At 34.8% G+C, this 25,615-nt stretch overlaps 1 pseudogene across 1 annotated transcript in view; it reads right to left on the bottom strand.

Annotated features, from left to right (window-relative positions):
* LOC110315125 overlaps positions 1-19,134 on the bottom strand; it is a 34,925-nt pseudogene extending 15,791 nt beyond the window's left edge. The window contains exons 1-5 of the transcript XR_002380198.1: positions 19,068-19,134; positions 12,174-12,254; positions 9,257-9,538; positions 1,268-1,438; positions 629-733 (exon numbers count right to left, since the gene is read on the bottom strand). The product of XR_002380198.1 is annotated as a selection and upkeep of intraepithelial T-cells protein 10-like (transcript). The remainder of the gene's footprint in view (positions 1-628; positions 734-1,267; positions 1,439-9,256; positions 9,539-12,173; positions 12,255-19,067) is intronic.
* Between the last annotated feature and the right edge of the window lie 6,481 nt (positions 19,135-25,615).

The raw sequence follows: 25,615 nt of genomic DNA, 5'->3' as shown, positions 1-25,615 counted from the left end.
ATAAATTTTATCTTTTGGGCGAGTGCAAATTCCTTATGATAATTACTAGATCTGTTGACTTCCTTTGATGGTTGCTTTTTAATAAAATAATTCCTAATATCCATAATGAAATGAAATATATTTCTAAATCCTCAGATAATATCCTATACATGGTATATTTTGCAGTATGACAACACTTTAAATTGGCTATACATATATAACTAAGAAGATCAAATATCAGCTTTTAGTAGTCTTAGAAAATGAAAATGAAAATGAAAAATCAAATGAAAAAAATGTTCCTGACTTTTTTTTTCTTTCAAGACAAGGTTTCTCTTTATAGCCCTGGCTGTTCTGGAACTCACTTTGTAGACCAGGCTGGTCTCGAACTCAGAAATCTGCCTGCCTCTGCCTTGCGAGTGCTGGGATTAAAGGCATGCACCACCACACTGGGCTCTGTACCTGACTTTTTCCTCATTAATTTTCAAAAGGAATCTCTAAACTAAGGGGATTTTAATGTTTATAAATTATTGGTTTCATGTAAATAATAGGTGACATCAGAAAATTGTGCTACTTGGCTAAATAGTCCAAGATGAGAAGGCACTAGAAAGAGCAAAGGGAAAATACCAGATTCCATTCTAGTTCCACTTACTTCTGCTCCTGAACTTCAAGTAGAGAGGGAGGAAGCCAATATACAAAAGTAACAGAAGACACTCACAGATAAGCTCATAGCCAGTTCCCATTTTATTATTCAAATCTGAAAGAAAATTAGTAAAAATATTTAGGAAGCTAAGTGTTTGGGAATGCTTTGGAACAGCAAGAGAAATGTTGAATACAGGCATTGTATTGAAGTTCCTGGTGCTATATCAACTTGTTTGTTTAAGTTATGTCATGGCAAAAGCCTCATAAGCAAAATGTTTAGGGTTAGAGTTAGGAACTTTTAGAGAAGATAGGACTTAAAATTTGGTGAAATAAGACTGTTGCCATTTAGACTGAAGACAGAACAGACTTAAAAACTGACTTGGAAACAAAGATGTGAGCAGTTATAATGACCTTTATTCACCCAGTTATTAGTCCTCTGAAAAAATTCTGAGACCTTGAGGGAAATATCAACTATAGCTGTACTGTATCCCTGAATGGTACAAGGAGGAAGGGGAAAATAGTACCATAACCTGAGGATCTCTGAAAATTCTGGGACCACCTTTGATAAAGAGTTAAAATACACCAAAAATTTTTATGCATACTATCTGAATACTGTGCGTCAAGAAGAAATGGTTTCAGACCTCTTTACCTTTCTTTAGTTTATTCATTAGTTTTCTGAAATAAAGAGGTTTTCCTTTGAAACAACAAAAATCAAGTATTCCTCTAAGAACATTAAGAAAAAGTATAATGATTAAATATATTACAGGAGATGAAAATTTGTTTGACATCAATGACATATATTCCGGTTTGAACAGGACATCTGAAAGAAAGAAAAAATGGGACCTGGTGTTATGAATTGGATATACATTTCCTAGAAAAGATTCACATTACAGGCTAAGTCTCCAGATCTAACCACTGAGAAATATGTGAGACAGTAAAGCTCTGATTTTTTTCAGTGGATTAACTATTGATGAACTTATAATTTCGTAGTGTTTTTGGAAAATGGCAAATATCTTAGGAAATGAAGTTGGTTGGATAAAGCAAGTAACTGGGGGCATGGTTCTAAAGGATATATCTTGCTCCTGTCCCACTTTCAATTGCACTTTCCTGGACATCTTTATAGTAGGTTATTACATGAAACTGGGATTATCTAGGCACCTGAAAAGAATGAAGACCAAAGACTCAGAGAGTCTAGGGACTCCTACCGCAATGCCTGGAAGATGGAAGTTTGGGGTAGCTGTGAAGATGAGGCAAGACAATCACTTTTATCTTTTAAGTAGTCTGATATTCTAGAGGCATTTTCCCTTAATCTGATTATTAAACTATTGAAAAAATGCACTCCCCCCCAAAAATGAGGATATCCCTCCCCAGAATATCATATTCAGAAAAGGAAAAGGTTTCAGTTCAAGGGAAAGCTTATCTCTCCCAAATAGATATTTTACACAGATCTAGCACCTCTTCAGACTACCTTGTAGGATGAAAATGAATCCCACACAATGATGGGCCAAGTGTAGTAGTAGGGTAATACAGCTTTGCCAGGACATCTGATATTACACATCCTTGGCTACATACTTAAATTTTAATCTTAGTTCATGTTCCTGAAAGTGTACTTTCTTTATCTTTCTTTTCTTTATCCCTCTTCCCAGAGTAGCCACCTAGACTTAGTCTCTTTTTTCTGCTTTTCTCTATTAGCTATTTTAAATGATTCTTTGGCACAGTCTATATCTCTCAATTTTAATATCAGGTTTTTGCCTTTGACCATCTGAGTTCCAAGAATTGAACTAAGGTTAAAAGGATTTCTATTCTAACTGCTTAGCCATCTTGGAAACCCTTAATAATAAGGTAAAATATTATAGCTATTCCTTCATCCAATTCTGTCCTATTCTGGGACTAATAACTTAAATCTTGGTTTTTCCTCTGAGTCCATTTCTGTTAATTAAGAGCCCTCATCTACATCTATATATAGTACAATGTAGAGAGAATATCTTATGTATTGTTAGGATGCATTACCTGTTAATTAAAAAGCCTATGACTTATTGTTTAGACAGGAAATAGAAGGTATAACTAACATCCAGGAGGCAGAAAGAATTCTTGATAGTCCCAGTTGAGGCAAGATTTTCCTGGGAAGATGTGAGGAGATGGACTCATGGTACCTGAGCACAGGTAACTAACTAGCCATGTAGCAGAATTTAGGTTAAAATAATTGGGTTATTGTAGCTATGATCTAGTCATAGTAAAGCCATGTAGCCAAGGTATTTGCAGATAATTTTGAGTCTGAACACTATTTCCAGAAGCATGGGGCTGGCACCCAAATTACAGCAAGGAGAACCTAAGCTTACAACCTATAAAGGCATACATTAAAAAGGGAAGTCAGGCTAGCCAGGAGCAAAAGTCTAGTAGCTGGGAAGATTTCCTAGCTAAGGATCAGGTTGTGCAAGAGATAACATGGAACAAAACTTTTTAAAGAATCTCCTACTAAATTTAAAAGCAGAACACAGAAGTTCTCCCAAGGGTAGTGTACAGTTGCTGATGAGGAACTTGTCTTCCACTTATACTCAGGCCAAATGCAGTGATGGAACAGCAGATAGCAAAACTGGGAGAGACTTCCTGGAGAACACAGCTGCAGGATAAGCCACTTCAGGTTCTCCTAAGCTTGTCTCAACCTTTCGGTCTTAGCCTATCCTATGAGAATTAATGATTAATAATGTGTGGAAATGCAGTCCTATGTTGGATGCTTTGGCCAAAGTCAGGTGAAAAGTCTCAAGTCCTCTTTCTGTAAACAAAGGGACAGGGACATATCCAGGCATAGCAGTCTCTGAATTAAAACACATCAGACACAAGAGACAGAGGCAGGCAGATCTCTATGAACTCTAGACCAGCCATTCTGCACAATGAAATCAGGGTGAAAGTCTGCTAATAGATACAGTCACTTAGAAAAGACAGTCTAAAATTAAAAATTACACATTTTTTTCTTAAAGAACTACATAGGGTTTTGCTTATTAATGAGTAGGAATGTTCTTAGTAATTTAAAAAATATATATGTAGCAATCATAAATTCATATAAAGAAAAGTGGGATGTAGATATATTTATCCACGTAAGGTATATTTGTAATTTCCAATTGAAAGATAATGCTTTTTTCTGTTGCCAAAACTTATTTTGCCCTAGGAAAGATAGATAATGCTAGTCAATGTAAAGACCCAGTGTCTGGGTTGGAGCAGGGTTGTTTACATTTATTTTTTCAGGAGAAGAAAGCATCCAATTAATGAATCCAGAGACCACTGTACAAGAGAAACAATCTAAAGAATAATTCTATTAAGCTTAATAAATGTTAATTATCATCTTGGCATTACAGAACACAAATGCCTTTTGTCACTGTAGATAAATAAGTAAAATAAGCATATATGTCATAGAAACAATATGATTGTGTTTTAAATTTAAAAAGACAAGGGATTAATGCCAATTGTGGTCTAAATGCAATATGCCATCATAATATATAGCTGGATACACTGGAAGACAATGGTCTAATTAATAGTGGCATGGATTGGAGACTTGCTACCCACAGTAAAATAGTATGTCACACTACTCTGAATGTTAGTCAATCTCCTTTGAAAGTGGGGCTTACATGGGAGAACTGATAATGGTTCAGCCTATTGTATGGCACATGGCCCAAGCCAAAACCTCTGAGAAAATTCAGTGTTGCTTTTGAATATGGTTATACACTAGATGGAACAGAATTTAAATAAAGTTGAATACGGAAAGGGGTATCAAATACAGAGAAAATATGGTAAGATAAATAAACACACATAGTAATCTCCAAAGAAGGGAGAGGAAAATAAAATTGATATAAATATTTTCAAGGGTATATAGATACTAAATAAATAAATCTTTGCCATTGATCTCAGTACTTTGGAAACAAAGGTAGGGACAGAACAATTTCTAGGGTAGACTAATCTACAGAGCAAATCCAAGTCAGCCCAAGCTACATAGAGAAACTTTGTCTCAATTAATAATAATAATAATAATAATTGTTTTAATTGTTTTAAATTATTAAAATGAAGAGAGTTATAGGTTCAATTGCTATAGTGAAATGGTATATCCTCTTTAAGAGAAGTCAGAATAGCGCAGCCTTAAATAAAGAATGGACTGCTTAATTGAATCAGTCTACACTTTTAATAACTTCAGACTACTGGACAAAGGATATATATATATATATATATATATATATATATATATATATATATAATTTTTTTTACTTGTGTCAATGAGGAAGAAGAAACAGCTTTGGATTCCTTCCAAAGTAATAAATATCAGATCTGATAGAGGGATATCCTCTAAAGATCTTCACTGCAGACAGGAAAAAGGAAATCAAGATGATTAAACAGGACACATAACACTATTTGGTGATCCCTCTACATGTTAACAGTCTTGAAACTGGCTGTGATATAAAAATGTCTCTAGCTAGAACTTTAGCTAAATAGACCCACTAGATCTTGTTGGCTTCAGAGTCCTTCACAATAGCTAAAAATAATGTAAATATCTTTCAATAACTCTACCCAAGCACACAAAAGACCTTCATAGCAAGAAAAGCAAGCCTTCGATGAAAAAAATTGAATAACATATCATAATTTGTAAAGATCTCCCACACTTTTGGATCAATAGGTAGGATTAGTATAGTAAAAAATGACCATATTACCAAAAGCAGTCTACATATTTAATTTGGTTCCCATCAAAATCCCAACATATTTCCCTACAGACCTGGAAACAACAGTACTCAAGTTTATATGGAAAAACAAAACCCCAGGATTTCTACAACAATCCTGTACAACTAAAACACACACACACACACACACACACACACACACACACACACACACACACACACCTCTGGAGGTATGGAATCCCTGATTTCAACCTGTACCACAGAGCAATAGTCATAAAAACCACATGGAATTGGCATAACAACAGACATTATGTTCAATGGAATTGAATCAAAGACCCAGAAATGAACCCATCCACCTCCATACCTATGTTCACTTGATTTTTGACAAAGAAGCTAAAAGTGTACAATGGAAATAGGAAAATATCTCCAACAAATGGTATTGTGCTAGCTGGATATCTGCTTATAGAATAATGCAAATAGATCTATCTTTTATCACCCTAGACAAAACTCAAGTTCAAGCAGATCAAAGACCTCAATATAAAAGCAGATACACTGAACCTGATAGAAGAGAAAATGGAGAATATTTTTGAATGCATTGGCACAGGAGAAAACTTCCTGAAATGATACTAATCAACAATTAATAAATGGGACCACATAAAATTGAAAACCTTCTGTAAGGCAAAGGACACTGTCAAAAGAACAAAATAGCAGCCCACAGAATGGGAAATGATATTACACAATCCTCCATTCAACATGGGGCTAATATTCAAAATATATAAAGAAGTTAAAAAAATTAGACATCAATAAACCAAATAATCCAATTAAAATAGGGTACAAATCTAAAGAGATTCTTGAAAGAGGAATCTCTAATGGCCAAGAAACACTTAAATATTCAATATCCTTAGTCATTTGGGAAAATGTAAATCAAAACCATCATGAGATTCCATCTTACAAAATCAGAACATAAAACTCACCTGAAACCTTATACTGGCAAGAATGTAAAACAAGGGGAACATTCCTCAATTGTTGGGAGTGCAAAATTGTACTGTCACATTGGAAATCAATTTAGCTGTTTACAAATCTACCTCAAGACCTGGCTTTATAACTACTGGACATATTCCCAAAGGACACTCCATTCTACCACAAGAACACTACCTCAACTATATCCGTAGCAGCTTTATTCATAATTGCCAGAATCTGGAAACAACTTAGATGTCACCCAACTGAAGAATAGATAAAGGTGGATAAACATGGTACATTTATATAATGAAGTATTACTCAGTTACAAAAAACAATGACATCACACAATTTGCAGGCAAATGGATGGACTTAGAAAAGATCATCCCGGGTAAGGTTATCCCAGACCCAGAAACCAAACATGGCATGAATTCACTTATAAGATGATATTAGCTGTAATGTACAGGTTAGCCATAATATAAACTACAGAGCTAAAGATATTATGTAACAAAGAGGGCTCAAGGTGGGATGCATGAATCTTACTGAGAAGGTTAAGTAAAAGGGATATTGTGGGTGAATGAGGAGAGGGGAGTAAATGGGGTGTAAGTGGATATTGAAACAGGAGGGATCTGGTAGGTGGAAGATAGTAGAAAAGAGTACTGAAATTGGGAAGGAGTATCTCTGGGACAAACTAGAAACCTAGTGCAAACCAAACTCCTGGGAACCTATTAGAGTTCCTCTAGCTAAGACTTCTGTCAATAGGAAATATGGATCCTGAAATGGCTATCTCCTATAACTAGACAAGACATCCAGTGGAGATATCAGGACACCAATTCAGTCACAAAATCTTCAACGTACAATTTGTACTGCCTACAAGATGTGCAGAAGTAAAGATAAAGCAGAAAATAAGGAATTGGCCATCCAATTGCTAGCTAGTCCAGCTTGAAACCCATGTGATGAGAGGTAAGCAATCCAATATAATTAATGATTTTCTGTTTTACTTGCAGACAGTAACCTAGCACAACCAGCATTAGAGAGGGTTCATTCACCAACTCATGAAAATAGATCCACAGATGTGTGATGTGCATTCAAACATTAGGCAGAGCTTTGGAAAGAGGGAGGAATGATTATTGGAGCCAGAGGGGTCAAGCACACCACAAGAGAACCTACAGAATCAACTATCTTGGGCTAGTATGGACCCACATAATCTGAACCAACTACTAGGGAGCATCCATGTAATAAAAATAGGCCCATTGAATATATAACAGTTGTGTAACTTGGTTTTCATATGGAACTCCTAATGGTGGGAGCAGGAGCTATCTCTGACTCTGCTTCTTGGCCCTTACAGAGCTGCCACTTCTGGCCTCAATATGAATAGATGAGCCTAGTCTTACTGAAACTTGATATGATGAGGCAGGTTGATATCCATGGGAGGCGTCCCATTTTCTGAAGAGAAAGGGAGGAGTGTATTGGAGGGGTTCTAGAGTGGAAGGTCTTGGAAGAGAGGAGAGAGGGGAAACTGTCATTGGGACATAAAGTAAATTAGGTAACTAAATTAAAAATGTTAAGAGGAATGCCTTATTTCCAGTCATGACTTTAGATAGTTTATTCTAAATTTGCCTTGTTCATTTGTTTCTGGGAAACTGAAGAGTCAAACACTAGGGAAGGTAAAACAGGATGTATCAGACTGCTTATTCAGAGCTTGTGTATATTGCTCTGAAATATAGAGAACAGCAAAATGGAATTTTGTTTTTTTGATACTGGCCAGTCATGCAAGAAGGTTGACTATCACATCAAATTCCCCACTTCCTCAATACCCATTGAATTTAAGGCTTATGTGAAATCTTTGCATACAGTATGATAAGGATCACCAGTCTATCACAGGCTGCCAGGCTTTTTTGTGATTGAAACTATTTTTCCAACTCCTTCTATTAACTGCTTCAGTACTAGAGGCTGTTTCCTGCTTCTCTCTATGTGTAATTGTCCTACTTCTATGCCTTTAAGTTGCCCTGTTATAACTTCCATGCTTCCTTCTATTTTTGTATTTAGAATTTGAACGACCCTTCCTTCCTTCCTTCCTTCCTTCCTTCCTTCCTTCCTTCCTTCCTTCCTTCCTTCCTTCGTTTCTTTCTTTCTTTCTTTCTTTCTTTCTTTCTTTCTTTCTTTCTTTCTTTCTTTCTTTCTTTCTTTCTTTCTTTCTTTCTTTTTTCTTTTTGTCTTTTTTGAGACATGGTTTCTCTATATAGTCTTGGCTGTCCTGGAACTCACTCTGTACACCAGCCTGGCCTCGAACTCAGAAATCTGCTATGTCTGCCTCCCAAGTGCTGGAATTAAAGGCATGTGTCACCACCACCTGTCTGACCTTTCCTTTCTTAACTTGACTCCTTTTATCCACAAAGCCCATACAGAAAAAAATCTATTCTTCTTTTTACCCCAGAAGTCATATATGCTATTTTCCAGATGAGACAAAACAATCATTTTAAAGGAAAAATAATATTCAAGGTTCCAACTCTAGAAATAGTTTATGTGGAAGTTACATAACTATTGATTCCTTAACCTAAAACACAGATTGAGAGCTTATTGTCCCATCATTTCAATATCTTCTTTAAGAATTGTTTTCTATGTATGTGTACAAGTGTGGAGGTGATTGTCTGTGAGTTTATATGAACAAAAACATGCAGGAGCATTTGGACTCCAGAAGAGAGCTTTGGATGCCTCAGAGCTGGAGTAACAGATGGCTGTGAGCTATCTAGTATCAGTGCTGGGAACAAAACTGATCATCAAAGAAAACAAGTGTTCTTAACTTCTGAGCCTTCTCTCCAGTCAGAATGCCTTTCTTTAAAATATTTTCCATATCATCCAGCATTTTTCTGATTTTTAGCAACTCAAATCATGAAGCTTTATAGCAATTTGTAGGATGTAACATAACTTCACATTTATTATTTTAGTCAATTCTCTCCTTCATTTGTCTCCTGACTGAAATAATTGATCTTTGATAAAACCAAGTCATAAAAGCTTACCTGGTAGGACAATACTTCTCTTTTTCTCCTGATCAGTAGTTTCACTGTAAATGTAGCAAGTAATAGGACCTTGGGTTCTGTTCTTCAGAAGAATTCTGCTCTTCAAATACAACAATCCAGTTCTATTCTGAGACTCAAATTTGGTTGAGTGTGGTATTATATTACCCTTGCTGTCTCTCCATGCCATCTCAGCAGGTGGGATAAAATTTCCTGAAGTACACTCCAACAGCACCCCGTCTGTATCGGAAACCTGAATGTTAATCTGTATATCCAAGCTCATAGCTAGAAAGAGGAGAAAGATGGCATTGTGATTCAGTGTGAATTCAAGAGTTGAGAAGTTTGTGAAAGTGTTCATTCCCAATGGACTGCTACCTGTGTCCCATTGGGTATGAGGACAGTCACAATTAGGGCAAAAGCAATATTCCAAGTCAAACCCAGGCTGGGAAGACACAAAAATATAATCAGAGAAAAACAATAAATCAGACTTCATATAATTTAGTAATTTATGCAAAGCAGAATATGAGTAAAAAAGAGAAAGTCACAGACTAGAAGCTATTCATATTATATCTGAGAAAGGAATTGTGTTCAAAATAGATGACAGACACTACAAATCACATTTATTTTCTAAAATGTGAAAACACTAGAAGGTATATTTAATTTAAAGAGATATATTGATACCATTAAGAATATCCAAAGATGTTCAACATCATCCCCTACCAGGCAAATGCAAAATAAAACCTCATTGAAACATACTTGACCTCCATTACAATGTTGAAGAAGCAGAACTGACATTGTCATAGATTAAGAGAGAGAGAATTCTTCATATGAGAAAGCATCAGTATTTGCTAATATATATATTAGTATTTACTAATATAAATGTATTATATATATATATATATATATATTTATACACACATACAAACAAGCACACACACACACACACACACATATATATATATATATATATATATATATATATATATATATATTCACAACCCAGAAATTTTTAGCAGATGTTTATACATTTTAAAACTATTAGTGGCAGTAATAGTCATAATAGCTCCCAAACTCAAAGTAATAAAAATAATTCAAACATATTCAAATAATAAATCTGAAAAATGTCCAGAAGAGTAAACAAACTCATTTCATATAATAAGTGAATAATGGTGATTAATGTTGCCCATTATTGTGATTGTTATTAATGGAATAATACAATCATATTTGTGATTAATCTATGGTAATGGATGTTAGAATTTTGGTCACTTTAGCAATAAGAGAATGACATTGACTAGGAAAGATTAAAACAACATTTTGAGTTGCTGAAAATATGCAGTATCTAGAGCTGAAAAATAAATTAATGAATGTTTCTCTAAGCAAAAATTCACTAAGTTGTACACTTTATGTATTTTACTGTGTGTTATATATATCTCAATTAAAAAACAAAAACAACAATTTAAAGACAGAACCAAATTTCAATCTCTGCACTGTGTATTTTGGCATTTATATCACCATATCTTGAGTGTAGTCACTAAAGCAAGTTCTTTTGAAGGTTAGACAAATATGGAAGTAGCAAATACAGTTTTTAAAACAAGTTAGTTTATTAACACATACATTTAAAGTTCTTGTTTCCAAAACTCTACATGATATAGTAATGAAAAATTATATGAAAACTGAAACAACTTCCCTGCTGGGGACAAAAATCAAACAGTGGATAAATTATAAAGTTACTGCCCAAAATTAATTAAAACTCCAAGAAAATAACCAGGTGAAGGATCAAAACATGGAAACAATTAGGTACAGAGAGATGCCCAGTGTATTGCTTCTGTAACATTTTCGTGGAAAGGAACTAATTATTTTCATTCCTTTGAATAATTTAAGATAATGTTTGATAATCAGAATTATCAGCCCAAGTGGGTGAAGATGAAAGTAGATCAACCCCATCTCATATTTTGGTTAATACAATTGCAGATAAAAGGAACTAGTGCGCAGTTTGGAGGCCTGTAAGAGCTCAGAGAGCGCTTCACTAAGGGAGTTTAGGACCTGCCAGTGCAGAAACCTCACTACAGAAAGTGCTTCTTTTGAGGTCCACACCAAATTACAGGGAAGTATTCTAAGTATAGACAAAGGTGTCAATACTTTCTAAAAAGCTCAACCAAGTAAATAAAATATAATTAAGTTACTAGGGATTTTTGTAGAAGTGCATGTGGCCTGATAGATCAATACTAAAATTTTTATATATACAATCTTAGAAATGTGAAATTTCATATGTAATAATTCAAAATACAATCACTGAATTAGCAAATAATTTGAAATAATAATAAATCTTTCATTTTAATTAAAATGGTATATTTTAACACTTCTTTCATTATTATGTAATGTGTAGAGCATAATAGTCCAGTATATTTATATAATAGAAGACAGGTAAATTGATGTTGAGTGATCACATGATGGAATTCTCCACAACCAAAAAAACAATAGCAAAATATTCATATAAAATTATTTAAAACTCATATTTTAAAAGAAATTTGTAAAACATGCAAAGAATATATTTGGATTTATCAAAAAGTATACTGCCTTTATCATTAAGTGAATTACACATGGGACCCTAACCCATAATGCTGAACTATTGTGGATTTTCAGGCAGAGATAATCATTGTCTCCTGTTTTATAAGTCCGTCATGCACCAGCAGATATTCTGAAACATGTGACCACACAGGTGGTCTGGGTTAAAAAGCAACGGGTTACATAACAAAGGAAACGGCATAAATGTGAGATGGGGACACACCAGGAGGAGATGGAATGACAAAGGTGAAAGGGGAATAAGAGTATGGGAGGTAAGTATGCAAAATGCCTTGTAAGCATATATGAAATTGTCCAAGGACAAAATTCATCAATAAAAGTGGAAGAATGTCTCTACCTTGGGTGAGTACTGTTATCTGCAAGACAAGGAAGGTCATGAAGAATATAGGTAAACAGGAAGAGGAAGGCTCCATCACACCTGAAAATTTAAAATGAAAATGTGGCATCAAAATCATGGAAGTAAGAACAATGAAAACATGGAGAAAAGCAACAAGAAGCCATTCTGAAATCATACCTTTTGGGAAAATTTCCCTTGCAATGAAAAGTATTATTGACTAGTGCCATTCCCCTGAAGTGATCTCTTCTAGAGTCCTGTCTTTCACTGCACTTGGCTCTGTGCTTTCAAGAGATTAACTTTATTGAAGAACCCATTATTCATCCATTAAGAAGAATGAAATTATGTCATTTTCAGCAAAACAAACAGAACCAGAGGACATTATATTTAGTAAAACAAGTCAGACACAGAAAATATAGTTTCATTAGCATTGTGGAACCAAATAATATAAACCTAGACAATTACTTCAGAAAAAAATCAACCTGAATAATTCCTTCAGAAGATCAGAGAAAGAGAGTTACCACTTCACACTATACATATATACAAATAGTGTAAATAAAAAATATTAATGTGAATGATTAAGAATCCTAGATTGTTTTATGATTCATTTAATGAAATTAAAACATGAACAAATTTATTAAATAAATAAAATAGCAAAATGAAATTTTCAGTACAGTTTTATTGTTGTATAAATTTTATTTTTCTATATTGGTGATATATATGAATATGTATATATGTTTATATATATAAATGGTATTGATATTCAATGCAATTTTTGATAAATTCTGACATCTTGAAGTCATTTCTATAGCCCAATTATTAACATATAAGCTACATATTAAGATATATATTAAGATATATAAGCTACATATTAAGATATATATTACCACCTTGTGTAGGTGATAAGAACATTTAAAATCTACTGTCTTAGAAATTGTCAAATACCTTATACACTATTAAGTATAGTGACCATGCTATGTAAAACTTATTCATCTTGTCTATCTGAAACTTTGTTCTTGTACTTTGCCTAGTATTGACCATACCATACACCTACCACTTAGGAAGCACTATTTTACATTCTGCCTATATGAGTTAAAATTTTATATATTATGTGTATAAGGAAGATCTTGTCAGCCATATTCATGTGTGTCATCACAAATGATGAGATTCTCTTCTTTTGAAAGGCTGAAATTTACTTCAGTATTTAATATATTTATTATATATATGCATATATATATATATATATATATATATTTATAAATGTATATGGTATGTCTGTGCGTGCCATTTAACTGGCATCAATGGATGTATGAGTTGTGTTGTTTCCATTTCTTCAGTGTATTGATTTTACTTCCTGTAGATCATATAATTTCTTGATTTTCAAACACACACATAACAATAAAAGAAAAAAAAATCTTGACAGAACAAAATGACCCTCAAGTCAAGGATAAAGAATAGCATACTGTGCAGAGCATATGGCCAATCAAATGAGCGATGATTATGATGGACCTCTTAGAAAATGCTTTAAAATTTCCCACTTTAAAGTTTAATTGTTCCCCAAAGAAAGGAGAAGATGGAAATGAAGGAGAAAACCAATGTAGAAAGAACAATGTCTGAATACATTGGGGATCTGAGATCCAGTGTACTGTGTCCCTGTTATTGAAACAAACACTATCAGATATACAATAAATATATCACCATCAATAGGGTTTTCTGTGAGAACTCTGGGGAATGAACATGTCTAGTAGCTTTATTTCCCACTCTGCATATATATCTTGTCTCATGAGAAACCTGAAGGTGGCACCCTACCCATATGTAGGATTGTTTATTCAAACTTGTCTGTAATACTTGAGTTCCAGCAATAATGCTCAAGCAAGCATGAGTTGTAGATCAACTTGTCTCTCCATGAAAATAAAACATGAAGTAACATTGTTATTTGTTATATGTTCTGGGTCATTTTAAGTGGTTATGATGAAGAAATCTCCACAAGGTATCATAATAATATGACACAGGGAAATGTTGTGGACTATGGTCCAAGTCTTTCATAGTGGAAACTAAAGGTCCTTCCTTATATTGGTAAAGTTTTTAAAACTTGTATTAAAATTTTCTTATAAACATTATTTATTTATTTATTTATTTATTTTTGACTTTTTGAGACAGGGTTTCTCTGTACAGCCCTGGCTGTCCTGGAACCCACTTGATAGACCAGGCTGGCCTTGAACACAGAAGTCCACCTGCCTCTNCCTCCTGAATACTGGGATTAAAGGTGTGCGCCAGCACTGCCTGGCTATAAACATCATTTTTAACAAGAAAAATTGCTTGAAGGTTTTCTCTTTAATTCTGAAGAACTAAATATTTTACCTAGTACAATGAGAAAATAAAGGCACTACTGGCATGAACTGTGATCCATAATTGTTCCTGTCTCGAAGAACTACAGTGATGGAAATAGAGAGGATCCTGAGGAAAACAAGGTCCAGCAACAGGCCCAAAGTGGGATCCAGATCACAGGGAGGTTCTAAGCCCTGACACTATTACTGACGTTTTGGGGTGCTCACAAAAAGGACCTATCAAGACAACCCCCTAAAAAGCCTAGCAAGCAGCTGAAAGAGTTACATTCAGGTATTTGCACCCAACCAATGGACAGAGGTTGAATTAGGGAAATGATGGAAGAAGCTGAGGAGGAAGGCAATCCTGTAGGAGGACCAGCAGTCTTAGTTAACTTAGACCCCGAGATCTCTCAAACACTGGACCATCAAGCAGTCAGCATACACCAGCTGATATAAAGCCCTGGGTCTGGTTTCAGTCAGAAAAGAGGCAACTATCCCTCAAGGGACTGGAGGCCCCAGGGAATTTAGAGGGCTCGTTGGGTAGAAATTGGGTGTTGGAGACAGAGGGCCAGGGAGGAGATATGGGATGTGGAACAGTTGGAGGGTTAAACAGTGTTGGGGGTCAGGGACTAAAATGTGGAGTGTAAAAATCTAAAGAAGTAAATAAAAGACAAAAAATTTAAAAGTTGAAAAAAAAGGAAATTGAATAAATATAAATAATATGATAATGAGTATGATTTGTAATGAAATGAGCAAACTGCTTAATATAAATTGGCATAAAATAGTATTTTTCCAGCTTCAATATGATTAGAAACGCATTAGATCTTTTCAGAGATTAAAGATATTTTACATCTGAATAGCTGAGTAAATATATAATATTCATAGATAGTATGATATTTATGATTCAATTCACAGATACATATCACCTTCATTTAAATTATATATTCAATAAAATTATTACATAATTATATCAAATTATTTTAAACTTTATTTTTATTTTAGGTGTATGAGGGGTTTGCCTGCACTTATATCTGCATATATCCATAGGGCTGCAGTGCCTTCAGAGACCAAAAGGAATGTTATGTTCACTGGGACCGAAGTGACAGTTTGTGAGCTGCCCATGTGGGTGCTGGGAATTGAATCCGAGTCCTCTGGAAGAGCACCAAGTGCTCTTAATCATTAAGCCATCTCTACACTCCTTTCTGTCAGAATATTAATGTCATTAGAGCAGCTTAACCTCAAAATTATTTGAAAGAGAAGTATATTTTGACACATGCAACACAGATGATATTTTGGTATATTCTTCTAGAAAGAAAGATGGTATGTTAGAGGGAAACTATAGTCCAACCAAATAATCACTTAGAAACCAACCAACAGTGACTAATAAGAGGAGGAAAAAGAGCAGCAGGAGGATGAAGAAGAGCAGCAGAATTAGGAGGAACAGGAGAAGGAGGAAGAGAGGGAGGAAGATGAGGAGGAAGAGGAGGAGGGGAGAACTACCTCTACCTCTAATTCCCCACCTAATAAAGAAAAAATAGAATCTTATCAGGAAGTTGCTAATGGAAAACACCATATTAACTATTCAAATAAATTGAAAGTGATAAAAAGAAAAACTCAACAGATCGCTAACTTTTGTACTGTGGGAGACTTTGGGGCTCTATATCCCCCTGTTGGGAACTAAAAAGGGGGGGCCCAGGGGATGCCCTGGGGAAGGGGAAGACCCACACCCCGCCAGAGTTTTACCTATTCTCTGGTCTGTCAGGCATGGGAGGGCTGCTGTCTATCTTCCACTCATCCCCAGGTGGGCATTTCTCTGACCCACTCTTCAGGGGGTGTCTAGGGGCAGCCCTACCTGGGATTTCCAGAGCTACTTTGCTAAAGGCACTGGAGTTATGGGAGAGAGGGATGAGGGAAGAGGTTTCCAACACCTGTGAGAGTGAGCGCAGCCTTGATGAGCAGAGACTATAGTTTTAGAGCTTTATTATAGAAAGGTAGGAGAAAGAGAGAAGGTAGAAAGAGAGAGAGAGGGAGGTAGAGAAAGTGAGAGATAAGGCTAGACAGAAAGAGAGTAAGAGGGAGAGAGGAGAGGAGAGAAGAGAGGAGAGGAGAGAAGACAAAGAGATGAGAGAGGGTGTGAGAGTGAGGGGTAAAAGGGAGACAAGTAAGAGAGTGAGAAGTAAGAGAGACAAGTAAGAGAGCAAGCAGGAGCTGAACAGCCCTATTTTGATCTTTACTGTTGCTAGGTAACTGGGGAGGAGTTTAGCCTGAAGGTCAGAAGCTTGGGCCATTGCCTACATGACTTCTAGCTGTGCTTCTCTTGTGGGGGTTGTGGGGAGCGGTAACTTATGCAGAAGCCAGAGTTCCAGGAACATAAGGGAACACCTACCATGTCATATAGGTGAATTATCACTATTTTCAGGGTTCAGACCTCAGCTCAACTGGAGACCAGCTTCTCTGTACATAGCCCAATTCCCCAAATCCCCCATCCAGTTATCTAGTTATTAAATGCCAGATTCTGATTAATCACTTCTTAAGAATATTGTGTGAAAGGAAGAGAGACAGACAGCAGAGATGAAGTGACCCCAATCATACTTTATTGTCATATTAAAGAATCTTGTGTTAACTGAATTGATGATAATGTGTGAAGCTATTGTTAATGTTAGATCCAAGAGTTTTCAGATATCAACATGGAGTAATGAATGTGAAAGTAGAGGAAGAGTCACAGACAGAAAGGTTAAGACTTGCTCCAAAGATAGTGTTCTTATTCTTTGTAATGTGATTAGCTGCCTAAAGGAAGGTAGATAATAGAGATGCACATGATGTATAAAAGTAAAAAAGTATCTTTACAGTTACTTCAAGAATGTGGTAGAAATATTACTATACACAACACCTTATATATTATGAATAAATCATATAGTTTTAAGGTAGAAATTGACAATTAATATTAAATATTTTAAATATTTAGATCCCTATTAAAATAAATACATGGGGCCAGTGGCCAGTGAGATGGCTTACTGTGTGAGATTCAATCAAGGCTAATAACCCAAATTCAATCATAGGAATCCACCTGGTAGAAGGAGAAGACTGACTCTCTCAAGTTTATCCCTGACCTCTACTGATACACCATGGCATGAACATTTTGTATGTGAAAGCACACACACACACACACACACACACACACACACACACACACACACAAATAAATAAATAAATAAACAAACAGAAAAAGTATACAGTGAATACACTATTAAAATGAAATAGAATACTAAGATACTTAGCATAAAATCAAGCACAGAGTAAAACACCAAGACAAAAGATATAAACTAAGCCTGGTGTGGTGAGGCATATCTGTGATTTCAGCACTCAAAAGACTGGTGGAAAAGTCTAGAGATTTTCATCACAGTCAGAGACAAATTTTAAGCCACAGACTAGCCTGAGCTGCATAGTTTAACCCTGTCAATAAGAGAGATGAAAACTAAAACTTCATTGAGATTTCACCTCACATCTGTCCGAATGCCAGTCAATTAGAAAATAAGTATCAACAAATGCTGGTTAGGGCATGGTAGTAACAATGCTGTTCACTACTGGTGGGGATGTAAAACATTCTGACCACTATAGAATAAATATGAAGGCTTTTCATAAACCTAAAAGTAGCTCTATCATATGACCCAACTATACCATTCATATGTATTTTCTGGTGTGACTCCACCTCAATATAACACAAAGGTAACTATACATTAACACTTATTATAATATTATTCATTATGCCTAAGTTGAGGAAATGGCCTACAGTGTCCAACAGCAGAGTACTTGATAAACAAATGGTGTGTTGTACATATAGAATAAGATTTTTTTCAGCTACAAACAAGTACAAAAACGGAGAAGAGCCTGAAGAAAGTGAGGTTCAGTGAAAGGCCCAAATTGGGTTCCAAATCAGGGGAAGGCCACATGGCTTGACACTATTACTGATGCTATGGTGTGATTGCAAATAGGACCTATCATGACTGCCCTCTGAAAGATCCAAGAAGCAGCTGTCCATTGGTTGAATTAGGGAAAAACTGGAAGAAGCTGTGGAGGAGGGCAACCCTGAAGGAAGCCTATCAATCTCAACTAACCTGTACCCACGGGATCTTTCAGACACTGAACCACCAAACAGGCAGCATACACCAACTGAAATGAAGCTCCCAACACATATATAGCAGAAAACTGCAGGGTCTGGACTCAGTCAGAGAAGATGCACCTAACCATTGAGAGACTTGGAACCCCAGGGAATTGGGAGGTCTGGTGGAGTGTGGGTGGAGTGTGGACATCTTCTTGGAGATGTGGGGGAGGGGGGAGGTGTGAGATGTGGAAATGTCAGAAGGTGAACAGGGAGGGGGATAACTTCTGGACTGTAAAAAAAAAAGTTAAAGAATTTTTTGTTTAAAGAAAAAGAAAAGAAAACTGCTCTTGTTGAATAATATGCAGTAGAAGCCAACGCAGTAGAAAAGTCGTGATTAAAAAATAATTTACAATCTATACCCTACAATAAGCAACCATCACATTGTAAGCAAAATATTAGATTACTTACCCAAATGTGATTTAATCAATGCAAATTGTCAGCATGACCTTGCCCCCTCCATGTTCTCAGAAATAATACTGTGGAAGCCAATGTTGCTGTGTGAAAAGAAAGGGCAGAGCTAAGCTAGCAACCAGGTCATTCACACTGTATAATTCAAATTAGTAAGCCTGAGCCAAGGCAAGGCAAGTCAGCACAAGAAACAGAAAGTCATTATGAAAGTCAGTCCTGCAGCTCTGTTCCTGAATGAAGGAAAACCCCTCATTTAACATTGCACAAAACCAATTTTTTTCTTTCTCTTTCAGCTTTATTGAAGTGTAGATAGTAAACTAAAACTGTTTATTTAAGGTATGCAAATACAAGATAGTATTTTGAGATATAAAACCTGAATTGCCACAATCAAGCTAATTTGCATATTCCTAACCTCATACATGATCTTTTTGTGGTAGATACTCATGAAAACGACCTAGTAGGCACAAATTTATATAGCCACCTTGCACAAAACTTAGTCATCTTGCACAGCTAACATGTTGAATATAGTTACCACCTTATTTTTTCCTTTCCCTAGTTTATTGCAAATATGGCAGATACTGATGTTCTATTCTCTAATTTTTATATATTTGAGTGAATTACTTTGCTTATGGAGTGAAATTAAGTATCCATCTTTTTACTGGTGGTCATATCACATCAGGTACACTAGATGCCAGCTAAAGAACTATAAGATTTAATTTTCCCCCCTGTGTTTTGTTGTTCTTCAGTCCCATGACGCTTTGTTATTCTGGTATTTCTCTAAGAATGAGAATGTTTATTTTGTGCTGTATGTGCACAATCACAGCTAAAAATATCTTTGAGCCTGAGAAAAAGACTTTGAACTCAGAATTTTTTAAAGAATATTATTACTGGTAAGACTTGGAGTCTCTAGAAATGGACTAAATGTGTACTGCATTATGGGGTGATCTTGAATCTTTGGGAGCCAGGGTTTGAATATACAATACCTCTCACATAATCATATGCTGAACACATGATCAGAAAGTGAGAGCTCTATCTTCGAAGTCTCTGGAAATTTTAGTATCTGAAGGAAATATAACACAGGAGCTTCTTAGCCACATTCCTTCCTGTTCTACACACAATTGCCCAGAAACAGAGACCTGAAACCACAGTCAGACTCCTCAGAAACCGTAAAAGAAAAGAAACATTTTTATTCTTTAGTATGTACAGTTAAGTATTTTAGTCATATCAATAAAATATAACTAGGAATAATTAAAGGCAATATGTGCAGAATACTTCCTAACATTACAAATTAAAATCAAGTCATTATCTTGAATGATTCAAAGATAACTTGACAAAATTCAGCCATCTATTACTGAGTAAGAATACTATCAGAAATATTATACAAGGAACTTATCATGAAAATGCCATATGCAAAGTTATTGTTTTGTTTGTCACAAAAGATAAGGTTACTTCTGCGATAGGAAATTTATAGACCCAGCTATAACTCCTAAGATATATTTATCCTTTAGTTTCCATATGGTATTAGACCTAGGGCTCTCAGGTCTTCACATAGACAACCAAGTTCCCTTTATAAAATAATGTATTATTCCAGACTAACTTATTAAACATTTCTCAGTATTTTAACTTATTGTTAGATGAGTTGCAGTAGCAAAGACAATGTAAATCTATGCAATAGTTGCTATACTTCATTATAAGAATGAATATATTTTTAATTAATTAATAATTTGCAATTATGAAAGTGTAGTATACATTTATTATGGAAAAGTAGTATGCATTTTATACTTTATATATAATAAATACGTATTACACATAAAAATATGCAGTGTATGAATTATTTGTATATGTACCATAAAACATATATGTAATATAAGACATATGAGAAAGGATATTAGATATGTAATATATAATATATGAATATATAAAATATGTAAGATATGATAATACAGATATGTTATATAACAAATATATATGATATGAGATATATAATTTATAATATAAAATATGTAACATAGAATATGTAAACTGTGATATGTGATATATTACATATTATATATATATATAATATATGATATATGATGTATGACATAAAACACAAGACATGATGTGCAATACGAAATATGTACTGTGTAATGTGTAATATTCAATATCTATATTTCAATATCCATACATAAAACATATGACATATAATACATTATCTATGTTATATTATATATATAATATATACTATATGGTATATAATATAATATATATTATATTATAAATATATCACACAAATATATGTGATATAAAATTTACAAGATATAATATTGTATCACATACAATATGATATATACTGTGTGATATTTGGTGTGTGATGTTTGAAATATGATATATAAGTTATAAGATGTACAAATATTATGATATCTGATATATTTCATAATATTCATTTCATGATATATAGTATTAAATATATAATATATAAAATATAATCTATAATAGATAATACATGCTATGTTATTTATATTATATATGATGTGTGATTTGTGATGAGAGGTATATGTTATGTGATCTGTGATATATGATATATGATAAAATATTATATATAATAAAAGGTGTAATGTAGAATATATTATATAATATAACAGGTAAAATTCATAATATATAATATATGCTCTACCATGTATAATGTACATGTAACATATAATATATTTGTAGTATGTAATATATAATGTATAATATATAACATATATTTTACAATCTATATTATGTAATATGTAACATATGATGTGTAATGTGTACTCTGTAGTATGTAATCTATAATATTTAGAGGTTGAAGAAAATATGTGTTTTAAGAATAGATAGTAGTTAAAAGAAAATGTTTAATTCATATATTATATAGCACATATACTATATAACATAGAATGATATGTCAATACAATAATTCTATAAATAATTAATTTGAAATGCTGTTCTCAATATGTTAGCTTCCCTTAAGTGTAGCTTGTCATGAAAAATTAGAAGATTGGCTCCATTCTAATATGTCCTGCCACATTCTGTTTTCTACAGACAAGAAATAATATTGGTACAAGTTTAGTGCAGGCACCACAGTTTTATAATAATTTTCAGTTAAATGCTGTTTTCACCCACAGATGCACAAGAATAAAGCTCATGGGTTTAAAGAGCTGCCTTTATTTATGGGGTTAACACTGCCTTTGTAGTTTATATAAAGAGGACATATTTAGAGTATAAGCAGTCTCTGACTCCCCATCCATTATTGTGAAAAGGAGTGGAGAGATTATGAGTGTTATAAATTAGATTCAGGGTGAGGATTCAATTTCTCATCAACCATTGAGAATTGGTACTGTATCAGCAGATACTCACAGGACTAATGCTTAGATAGTATCTCAGTTAATAATGCAGGCACACCCAAAGTGAGAGCTTACTCATTTATCCATTTGTAGTGTGGTCAAATATCTTGTGCATGCTTCTCAGGAACCTCCCTGACTAACAGGTGTCAATGTGCTGCAGGGTCCTCAATGGAGGAGCTAGAGAAAGGAATGAAGGAGCTGAACTGGATTGCAGCTCCATATGATGAACAACAATATCAACCAACCAGATCCCCTAGAGCTCCCAGCGACTAAACCACCTCCCAAAGAGTACACATGGAAGGACCCATGGCTCTATACACATATATAGCATAGGATAGCCTTGTCAGACATCAATGGGAGGAGAGGCCCTTGATTCTGTAAAGGCTCAATATCCCAGTATAGGGGAATGCCAGGACAGGGAAGTAAGAGTGAGTGGGTTGGTGAGCAGGCAGAGGAGGGATGGGACAGGGGATTTTCAGAGTGGAAACTAGGAAAGGGAATAATGTAGGGGGTTGCCCCAGTGTGAGGTGTTTCTTCTTTCCTGTTGGTTCTTCTTGAGGCAGCTGAGGGGGAAGAGCATAGGTGGAGGGTATGACTTTGTCTTACAAGATTCTGGGGTAAGACTTTGCCTTACGAGAAATTTAAGGTTGCTGTATAATAAAAAAGTTTACTTATCTAAGTCTAAATTACTATGCTATTGTAGCTGACCTGCCTTCAGTGACCCTCTGAAGCCAGAAACTGCAGTCTCTGACACAAGCACCTCATCCTATAACAGTAGGAGATTAAGTAAAGGATTAGTTGTTGGACCCCATTCCCTATTTTCCAGATGCCTCTTGCTTGTCAGTCTAAGGAGAAGTTTAGAGCAATAAACTTCTATTGAACCAGGAGAAGAGAATAACACTCACAGAAGGAAAAATTTTACATAATCAAATATGCATAATCTCACATAAATTCATATTTAGCTTCATTCATGCTCATTTATTCATTTTCATTCAAACCCAGCTGGAACCAGCTTCCATGCATTCTCACAATTACATACTTATACACACACACACACACACACACACACACACACACACACACACATACACGTATACATTCTCACAATTACATACATACACACTTATCCATACTTACATATGCATGTGGAACAAAAGATCAAGCATAGATACAGAAAGAACTCACTCATTATGGATGAAAAATGTGCTCCAAACTTTAATACATAGAGAAAAAAGACTTCTACCTTTTTAATGCTAAATGAAATAACCCATGTTTGTAAGAAAAAAAGCTTTGTTTCTTTTAATTAGACTAAACCTCTCTTGTTCTTACCATGGGACCTGTTCTGTCCCATAGTAAGGAGAAGCCTGCCTGCTTCTTCTGCTCTGTGACATCTTTTTTCTTTCCCTCTGCATTCTGCAAGTTGCTCTCTTAGCATTTTATGTTACCTATAATTTCTAAGTTACTCCATTCTGCATTCTCCTTCCTATCTAAAATGTGATTTATCTAAAAACTTGTCCTTAGCTCAGTTCCACTCTCAGCTCAGCTCTTCTCACCTCCGTTCCTCTCACACCAGTCCCTCAGTTCTGACTCTTCTCTTTGTCCTCAGCTCTTAAACATCCTTCAGAATATTTGATCCCATGTTAAAATGTTCATCAAAAGCTCACACAGAAAATCAAATCATAAATTGAAATAAAAGTTTACAACAGAAAATGTTTACATGCATATCCATTAGGAGTGATTAGCTAAACATTCATCACTTGTCTCAGCTCAACCAGTTCACTGAAGGTTTGAAACCATAAGTAAGTTATAAGTGAAGTTTGGTAAAGATAAACCCAGTCAATGTTTTATCTTCTGTCCTAGCACCTATCATAAATCATTAGTTACCATTTTATGATCTTTGGTTAATTGTTCTACAATCTCTTGGAATGTGATCTGAGTAGGAGAAAGTCTGGTTATCATCTAAGAGCAACTAACTGGTGACACTTGAGAAACTGGCAGAGTTCTCATTGTAGCTTTGACTATCAGAAAAGAACCTAATAGCAGTCACATTAATAAAAGAGCTTAATAATCACAGATGTAAATTTAGGAATTCTTATAGGATCATCATTAAGACTTAAGTCATCTATTTGTCTATATAGCATCACTACAAGATAGTACATCTTCGTGGATCTTCATAGATCTTCTCCAGAGGTGAGTGTTCCTACTTAGTGATTGTTATATATGTTTAATAATAACAGGAAAAGCATATTAATAGCAGGAGTCCTTCCTAAAATTAGTCCCTCACAACCTTGCTTAATGAGGGCTTACCTGTTACAGATTATATAATAATCTGTGTCAGACCACTTCAGGATGATCACCTGCTAGTTATTAGCTTGTCCCATGATGGCTAATGACAGGATAGCATTTGAAATGTAAATACAGAAAATATCTAATTTAAAAAAAGACAAAAAAGTAAATTTCATCACCCCCCCCCAAAAAAAAATTCTATGTGCTGGAGATGGCTGAGGTAGTAGAATCTTATGGGTTGCTGCATGGTAGAAGAAAATTAGGTCATTCAGCAAACTGCCTATAGGAAGGTTTGATTACCGTGGAAGTGAGTTGTGAAAAGCAAACTGGCCTCATCCCAATCTCAGTACTCGATCATTCACAAATCCTCCCTTTATGGTGATGACATGCCCCATACATAGAGCCCTTGCCAGAAGAGAACAGATAGCAATACAGATTTCTGATTTATAATTACCAGCTTCCAAAGCTGTGAATTAAATAAGCCCCTCTGAAATATCTAGATACATACATATATTCTGCTATATCAACAGAAAATAGACTAGGAATAACAGGAAAAGCACAGTGGTATATCAAGAGGTCTGTAGTATTGGGGGAAACTTTCCTTTTAGCAACAAAAGGGATTTTCTTAAGTAACACATTTATTTCTCTACCTGAAACATATGAAGTAGTTACTGGTAAGTATGGTTTTAAGAAGAGTATACCACTCTTAAAATAATAACTTGGAAACTATTGCTGTATCAATGGATGGCCAAAAAGGAGATCACATAAACATTTTGGGGTTTGGGTGTGTCTTTCAATCATTAAAGTTTCATATAATTAAACAGTAAATGTATGGCATAGAACCATAGGGATCACCAAGAAATATTGTGGACTTATTTTCAGTCATCTAACAGTGCTACACACTCTATATGCATT

This window comes from Mus pahari, unplaced genomic scaffold (genome assembly GCF_900095145.1).
Source record: "Mus pahari unplaced genomic scaffold, PAHARI_EIJ_v1.1 scaffold_6640_1, whole genome shotgun sequence".
Taxonomy (NCBI): domain Eukaryota; kingdom Metazoa; phylum Chordata; class Mammalia; order Rodentia; family Muridae; genus Mus; species Mus pahari.
Note: the sequence above shows the minus strand (reverse complement) of the source record. Positions and strands in the feature narration are given on the sequence as shown.